Source organism: Bombina bombina, chromosome 4, assembly GCF_027579735.1.
Source record: "Bombina bombina isolate aBomBom1 chromosome 4, aBomBom1.pri, whole genome shotgun sequence".
Lineage (NCBI taxonomy): Eukaryota > Metazoa > Chordata > Amphibia > Anura > Bombinatoridae > Bombina > Bombina bombina.
The window spans coordinates 416784258-416794181 of NC_069502.1; positions in this window are offsets into that span (position 1 = coordinate 416784258).

Genomic DNA, 9924 nt, shown 5'->3' on the forward strand with positions numbered 1-9924 from the left:
GTGTTAAAAAGTACACTAACACCCATAAACTACCTATTAACCCCTAAACCGAGGCCCTCCCGCATCGCAAACACTACAATAAATGTATTAACCCCTAATCTGCCGCTCAGGACATCGTTACCACTAAAAATAATATTAACACCTATTCCCCCGCTCCCCGATATCGTCTCCACTATAATAAACCTATTAACCCCTAAACCGCCACCTTCCTGCATTGCAACACTATGTAAAGCTTATTAATCCCTAATCTGCCGTCTGCCCACACCGCCGCTATAATAAACCTATTAAACACTAAACCGCAAGCCCCCCACAACAAAATATACTTAAATAAATGATTAACCCTAAACCTCTAACCTCCCACATCACTAACTCTACATAAATATATTAACCCCTAAACCTAACCCTAACGTAACCCTAAGCCTAAGTCTAACCCTAACCCTAACACCCCTTAACTTAAATATAATTAAAATACATCTAAATAAACCTTAAAATTATTACCTAAATAATTCCTATTTAAAACTAAATACATACTTAACTATAAAATAAAACCTAAGCTATCTACAATATAACTAATAGTTATATTGTAGCTATCTTAGGTTTTATTTTTATTTCACAGGTACATTTGTATTTATTTTAACTAGGTAGACTAGTTAGTAAATAGTTGTTAACTATTTACTAACTACCTAGTTAAAATAAATACAGTTATCTGTGAAATAAAACCTAACCTGCCTTACACTAAAAACTAACATTACATTAAAATAAAAAAAATAAATTATTAAAATACAATTTTCTAAATTACAAAAAAAATAAACACTAAATTACAAAAAATTAAAAACTAAATTATCAAAAATAAAAACGAATTACTCCTAATCTAATAGCCCTATCAAAATGAAAAAGCCCCCCCCAAATAAAAATAAAAACTAGTCTACACTAAACTGCCAATGGACCTTAAAGGGGCCTTTTGTGGGGCATTGTCAAGAAATCAGCTCTTTTACCTGTAAAAAAAAAAATACAAACACCCCCAACAGTAAAACCCACCACCCAACCAACCAACCCCCCCAAAATAAAAATCTAAATAAACTAAGCTAACCATTGCCCTGAAAAGGGTCATTTGGATGGGCATTGCCCTTAAAAGGGCATTTAGCTCTTTTACATTGCCCAAACCCTAAGCTAAAAAAAAAAAACCCAACCAAAAAAACCTTAAAAAGACCTAACACTAACCCCTGACGATCCACTTACAGTTATCGAAGTCTGGACATCCATCCTCATCCAGCCGGCGAAGTCATCATCCAGGCGGCAAGAAGTCTTCATCTGGGCGGCCTCTTCCATCTTCATCCAGCCGGCGAAGTCCTCATCCAGACGGCAAGAAGTCTTCATCCAGATGGCATCTTCTATCTTCATCAATCCGGCACGGAGCGGTTCCATCTTCAAGACATCCGGCGTGTAGCATCCTCTTCTTACGATCGTCGCTGGAAAATGAAGTTTCCCTTTAGGTGATGTCATCCAAGATGGCATCCCTTACATTCCTATTGGCTGAAAGATTTCTATCAGCCAATAGGAATTAAAGGGGAAAAAATCCTATTGGTTGCTGCAATCAGCCAATAGGATTGAGCTTTCATCCTATTGGCTGTTCCTATCAGCCAATAGAATGAGAGCTCAATGCTATTGGCTGATCGGGCTATTAGATTAGGAGTAATTTGTTTTTATTTTTGATAATTTCGTTTTTTATTTTTTGTAATTTAGTGTTTATTTTTTTTTGTAATTTAGAAAATTGTATTATAATAATTTAATTTATTTATGTAATGTTAGTTTTTAGTGTAAGGCAGGTTAGGTTTTATTTTACATGTAACTTTGTATTTATTTTAACTAGATAGTTAGTAAATAATTAATAACTATTTACTAACTAGTCTACTTAGTTAAAATAAATACAAACGTACCTGTGAAATAAAAATAAAACCTAAGATAGCTAAAAATATAACTATTAGTTATATTGTAGCTAGCTTAGGTTTTATTTTACAGGTAAGTATGTATTTAGTTTTACATAGGTATTATTTAGGTAATAATTGTAAGGTTTATTTTGATTTATTTTAATTATATTTAAGTTAGGGGGTGTTAGGGTTAAGTTAGGGTTACGTTAGGGTTATGCTTAGGATTAGGGTTAGGTTTATGGGTTAATATATTTATTTAGTGTTAGTGATGTTGGAGGCCAGAAGTTTAGAGGTTAATAACTTTAGTATATTGGAGGTGACAATGGGGGCAGCAGATTAGGGGTTAGTAACTGTAATGTAGGTAGCGGCGATATCGGGAGCGGCAGATTCTTGGTTAATAGTTTTATTTAGGTCACGGCGGTGTTAAGGGCAGCAGATTAGGGGTTAATAACATTATGTAGGTTGCAGCATTGTTGGGGCAGCAGATTAGTGGTGATTAGACGTGGTTTTTATGTTAGAGTGTTAGGTTTAAACATAACTTTTTCTTTCCCCATAGACATCAATGGGGTTGTGTTACAGAGCTTTTGTTTCTGCGATCGCAGGTGTTAGGCTTTTTTTTTTGCACGAGCACATCAAAGCAGCGCTTGTTTTCGGTGCGGTATGGAGCTCAACGCAACCATATCGCCCTCACAAGCCTGCTTTTTGTAAACTTGTAATAGCAGCTCTATAGAGAGGTGAAATAACTCCGCTTTTGTGACGGTCGTTAATTTCCCTATAGCGCTGAAAACTCGTAATCTAGCTAAAAGTTCATTATTCCCATTCTTATTTTTTAATTAAGATTTGGGTATCATTTTATTATATACTTTTTTTAGATCAGTGAAATAATTATGTTTAATGTGAGAAAAATAACAAGGTAAAATAATGGGGCATATCTATCAAGCTCCATATGGAGCTTGAAGCCCTGTGTTTCTGGCGAACCTTCAGGCTCGCCAGAAACACCAGTTATGAAACAGAGGTCTAAAGTCTGCTGCTCCGTAACCTGTCCGCCTGCTCTGAGGAGGCAGACAGAGATCGCCGCATTTCAACCCGATTGAATACGATTGAGTTGATTGTTCACAAGAGCTGCTGGTGCAATGCTGAATGCGGAGAGCGTATTGCTCTCCGCATTCAGCGAGGTCTGTCAGGCATTATCCGCAATGTCGGATCATGTCCGACAGGTCTTTCATAAATAGGCCCCTTAATCTTAAATAAAATATTTGTGCTAAAATGCTTACTGTTTATCCACATAGACAAAGCTGTAGACATCAAAGTATCAATTTCTCTTAATCATGACTTGCTGATCTGCATTTGGATATGTTGGAAGGTGATACATAGGGATGACTTAGGTCAAAGTTCAGAATAAATGGCAGTTAAATCACTAACTGCCAACTTTTACTCAATGATCAATCTGTTTATAATTGTGCAAGATCCTGGTTATTTTGAAAATTCAATAAATCACTTTATCCTAATAAATCACTATTAAACTGTTGGATTTTAGTGCATCATTATTTTGCTTTTATGGGCGAAAGTCCTGGTCATTCTTTACAAGGAATATTTAGTGGTAATGCATTAATTATACACACTGTTCTATGTTCTTTCAGGGGCAAAACTACAAGGGGTGCAGAGGTCGCAATTACGACGTTGACCTGCCACTGCCTGCACTAATATCATGTGAGTGTGACATGATGTTTCACTAGTGTCTCTGACTACAGGGGTTAGTGTTTCTGTTTTACCCATTGGTGTTTATGTGTGTGTGTGTGTGTGTGTGTGTATGTATGTATGTGACTGTGTGTGTATTTATGCATGTATGTGTGTGTATGTTTGTGGAACCAGCAAATTATAGACCTTGTTACTACAGTATGCTGGTGCGGGTGGTAAACCGTGTCAGTCTATACAGTACCACAGTACGGGGGGGCTGGACCATGTCACAGACTACTGTGGTCATTTTATAAAGTACTGGGGTGGGTAGGGTCAGGCCAACCATCTCACCGGCAGATTACAGACTGTGTCACTGACTTACTATATACAGTACTGGTGGGTTAAACAGTGTCACTATATATATATATATATATATATATATATATATATATATATATATATATATATATATATACAGTAATAGGGGGACAGACCATCTCACAGACTGTGGGCACAGGGTACCTCCTTTTGCAGACATTTAATCTGGTTAACATTTTTTTTCTGTGTTAAATGTAAAAAAAAAAAAAAAAAGATATGTATCAAATTCACATTTTTTGGGGCCCTTCTTAGATTCTTGCACCTGGGCCTTGTGGTTTCTAGTTACGCCTCTGAGAGGAGAGTAGTGCTTCCTTTACCCTGTCCAAACCCACCCCATTGGGGATGATGGTATATAGACTATTAACGTCTAATGTAACCAATAGATCTTGCTCCTCAATTTCTACCCCCTTGAGGAGTCTAAGTAATTCATTAGAGTCAAGTAGAAAAGCCTTGTTTACTTGGACTACTGGTTGCAACAGAAATTCTACATATTGGGCTATAGGTTGTAATAGCGAGTCTCTAGAGGATACAATGGTGCATCCCAGGGGTTTCACTAATGGTTTGTGAATTTTGGTGATAGTGTATAGAATGGGTATTTTGGGGTATTCTGTTGTCATTTACTTTTTAAGTGATTTTGTCAAGTAGCCCTGATTTAAACCCAAATCTATTAGAATTTCAAGTTTCTTTTTAAATTTTTCTGTGGAGTCAAAGGTAAGTTTCTTGTAGGTGTTAATGTCATTCAATTGTGACATAATGTTGTCACTATAATCTACATAGTCAAGTAGGAAAATAGCACCCCTTTTATCCGCTGGGAGGATGACTATGTTGTTATCATTTTGTAAGCTCTTAATGGCCTCACGTTGGCCCTTTGTCAGGTTGTCTTTGCATTTTTCTTTGGGAAACCTGTCTAGTTCCTGGTTTTGTACCATTCTAATAAATGTTTTTATACTGGCACTAAAGTTTACCAGATCAAATTTACTTTGTTTTCCGAAAATATGGAATCGCTTCAAAGGCATTTTTTCTTGATACTGGAAATATTCCTTAAACTTTAGTTGTCTCTGAAATCTATACATATCTATCATCAACTCAAGTTCCGTCACTCTCTTGTTAGGAACAAAGGAAAGACCCTTGTTCAATACACTCGTTTCCAAATCAGTGAAAGTTTGGGAACTTAAGTTAATGACAATATCATTATCTTCTGTTATTTGCCCCTGCGTGGGGGTCTGTGCATTACCTTTCTGCATCCTGAGAAATGGTCGCCTGTACCCCCTCCCGTTTGGGAACGTGTCTAAACCCCTATGATAGCAGCATATGTTTTGTAATTAAGTATATGCCCTATAGGAAGGTGTATCCTTTAGACAACATTCTTGACATTGATTATGTTGTGTTGTGTGGGAATTTTTTCCATGAAATTAGCTCTTAAATAACCGGTAGTGAATATCAATAACTTCCGGTTTATTTGGGTGTAAACACTAATGAACACAGGATATAATGTAATTTTAGTACTTTTTTTCACAAGAAGTGGTAGGTATTGTTTTGTGTTTGTATACTTTATAAGCACAGTATTTGTGTGTAATAATTGTTCTGAAGAAGGGGAAACATATCCTCGAAATGTCAATAAATTTGACCATATTCATAAATCCTGGTTTGTTGCTGTTTTTTGGGGAATTCTTTTATTTACAAGCAGACCAACTAGGTGGTTGACCCCAGGAGCGGATTCATACTGGGACTTTGCTCTTTTATATATATATTTTTATATATATATAGATATTTTTATATATATATATATATATATATATATATATATATATATATATATATATATATAAATATCTATTTAGAAATGCATAGAATGTGAAGAACATAGTAAAATACATAGTAAAATACTTTATTAAATATGAATATTTCATAAATATGATTTTCCATGTTTTCATCTACTTAACTGCAAAGGGCTCCAATGCACTTAAAGGGACATGAAACAAAAATTTTCTTTCATGATTTAGGTAGAACATACAATTTTAAACAACTTTCCAATGTACTTTTATTATCAAATTTACTTAATTATCTTGGTATCATTTGTTGAAGGAGCAGCAATTTATATGCAGCCACCAATCAGTCGCTAGAACCTAGTTTCTTTGCTGCTCCTGAGCTTACCCAGATAAACCTTTCAGCAAAGGATAACAAGAGAAGGAAGCAAATTAAATAATAGAAGTAAATAGGAAAGTTGTTTAAAATTGCATGTTCTTTCCAAATCATGAAAGAAAAAATGTGGGTTTCATGTCCCTTTAAATTTAAATATATACAGTATATATATATATATATATATATATATATATATATATATATATATATATATATATATATATATATATATATATATAGATAAATAGATAGATATAGATATATGTATACATGTGTATTTTATTTATGTGTAAATATTTGTATATATGTCTGTAAATTTATATATACACATATAAATTCATAAGTACACACATATATATATATATATATATATATATATATATATATATATATATATATATATATATATATATATATATATATATATATATATATATATATATATTAGATATATATTTATAGATACATGCACATATAAATATACATATTCAGACAACTATATGTATGTATCTCAATGTTAAAGTCCTTGCCTGCCTTTTTTTTCCTGAGACCTCATATCTTTAAGCCCTTATAACTATTTTGTGCAGTGTCTTTTTTAATATTCCTTTATTAGATATTGTTATAATGAGTGTAACTGTACTTTTAAATGTGTTTTTGATGTGTTTTGAGATACTTTTTTATTTTGCCAAACAGTTAACCAGAGCTATAAGGACACTCTATCCTGATAAATATATAGGAAAATGAACACTTAATTTAACACATATACAAGACAAAACAAAGTCTAAAAAATGGGGATATCAGGGAAAGTGGGTATATCACAGCCACTTCCATATATTTATATCAATCCTAAAACTAAAAACATAGGCCAGGGTACCAGAGGGTGTGATCGTTTTCAGATTCTTCTATAATGAGTAAAATAGGAAACAGCATAGAACACAATCATGCCGTAGGCTCTCCTGTGCGCTCAAAGGTATCCTCCTACCTGCAAGCTTCATGTGGGTTAACCCAGCCAGCCAATTTCTAAGTTCCCTATTTCTAGTACATACAGAAATGGTTAACATTATTTCTTATCCCTGCCCATTTTAATAAAATAGGCCATCAAGCTAACCATTTGGGCTTCATGATGATAGAGTAAAAAGCAGATTCCGGGGGGCTGACAGAGTAAAATTATGGAGATTGGATTGCTTATATCAAAAGGTTAAAAAAAATTGAGTTTGATTTGAATCCCCTTAAAGAACATGTATATAGATATGTACAACAGTTTGACCTTTTGTATATCTTGTATGTTGTAATAATATTTTTTTACCTGGCTCGGTCCCTTTGTAAAGCATTTCCCCGTATTGTTTTTAATATGCCATGCGTACAGCCTCTTATGATGGGTTAGTAAGAAGTTAAGGAGTAAAGAGGTTTGATATAACTTGATGACTTTTCCTCTTTCAGGTTTCTTGATTAACCTGGATTTTATTGATTGGGGAATAAATGGGTGCTATTTACTTGGTACTGTTAGCTTGACAAAGGGGCAAGAGCTTCAAAATCCTTATTCCCTGTGGTGTTGAAGGCAGTTTTCTCTTTAGTTGTTCATATATATTTGAAAACTTTTTTTGTATTCTATGCTAGAAAGCTTATCTTCACAGTAAATATAGGTACTAATCTACAAACACCTTTGCGACACACAGAAAGAATTTCCTTTTCAAAGACGCTGGGGCCTATTTATCAAGCTCCGTATGGAGCTTGATGCCCTGTGTTTCTGGAGAACCTTCAGGCTTGCAAGAAGCACCAAGTCTAAAGACCGCTGCTCCATAACCTGTCCGTCTGCTCTGAGGCCGCGGACAGCAATCAACCCGATTAGATACGATCGGGTTGATTGACACCTCCTGCTAGCGGCCAATTATCCACAAATCTGTAGGGGGCAGCATTGCACCATCAGTTCACCAGAACTGCTGGTGCAATGCTGAATTCGGAGAGTGTATGCTGTTGGCATTCAGCGATGTCAGGTGGACATGATACGCTACAGCAGATAATGTCCGCCTGGCATCGCTGAATACCAACAGCATATGCTGTCAGCATTGAACATTGCACAAGCAGCTCTGGTGTCAATCACCCTGATCGTACATGATCGGGCGGATTGATGTCCGCAGCCTCAGAGGAGGCGTATGAGTTAAGGAGCAGTGGCCTTAAGACAGCTGCTTCTTAACCCCTGTTTCCAGCAAGCACGGAAACAGGGGTATTTGGCCCCATTCGGGCCATGATAAATCGTCCCCTAGTTCTTTCAACCTCCAGGATTACCCAGCCCTCATGGATATTTACTACCTAAGAAGAGAACTGGTACACTTTTATAACTTACTGATTGGTTGCAACTGTAAATAAGAATGGTACATTAATTAGTTTAGGGCTAGATTACAAGTGGAGCACTAACTATTGCCTGCGCGCAAGCGATATTAGAGCTCCACTGAGTAATACCAGCACACAAGTTGCATTTGCATTGCTAGGAAGCATTGCGGTCATGAGAGCCTGCTTGGTATCACATATACGGTGTAGCATACCAGTTATGCGCGTATATTTCAGCCTTCACCCGGATTTTGTTACCCATAGACTGACATAGAAAACACGTGCAATTTGGTATCCAATATACATCGTAAGGACTTACGCACGCAGAATTCAGAAAATCTACTCCTTTCTCATCTTGCCACAAATTGCAGGCGCAGCAACCCTTGCACTGACTTATAAACCAATGTAACTCTCTGAAGGCTCAACAACATACATATCAGCATCTTGATCTCAAACAGTTAAACCTCTTCCAAGCATTTATTATTCCGGCCCCTGCAAGTGTGTCAAGTGTGTCAAACCAATCACAAACAGCACAACCTCTCAACAGGAAGCCTAAAAAACCCACCAATGCACACCCTCATTAGCCACCATGTTTCCCCTGCTTTCCATAGAGAGGCAGCATCATGGGGCACAAGGGGTGCATCATGGGGCACAAGGGGTGCTGGAAGCCCTACAAGCCCCTGTTGTTCCGTCTATACATGCTGATTCTATAGTTGCTGCTGAGGTCCCTGGTCATGGTGCTGCCCCTGCTGCTGCCCCTACTGCAGCTGGTCATCAAATTACATACTGCAGATTTCCACTGCATGTAAGTGAAACTACTAAATCCCACCCCCCTTCCCTTAACCACCCGAATTACTAAAAATATCTCATTAGTTTAATTCACGTTTAGGTCTCTATGATTTATTGACTATCATTAAGAAGAATGAAAATGGATGTTTATACCTTATGTTCACACCTTCTGTAAATACATTATTATTTAGATATATATACCCATGTGCAGGGATAGGCAAGATGTCCTTCACTAAAGGTCTTTACTTTAGAAAATGTCCGCCACAGCCTTGGCGCGTGCCTATCCCTGCCCATGTGTCAATTTCTATTGGATGTGAGAAACCTTGATTTACATCTTAGAAGTGAATATTACTATATGTACCCTTCATACACAACTATGTGATGTGGTTTATAGAACATGAATATGTCATAAACATGATAATATTACCTTTTTTGGCCCATTTCCACACAGGCCTTATTATATGTTTAAACAATATTAGTGTACTAAAACACCTCTCACATGGATGTGGATGACAATTATATGGTAAATAACAGAGGACAAGATTTATGGTGAACTATAAGAATATTTATTTCTTTTTAGGCTTCTTGGATGAGGGGGCTGAGGTGACTGTAGTGGATTTCCTTGTTCTCCTGGTTTGTGAAGATTCAGATGATTCTGTTGGAGTGCTGGCCACAGATGATA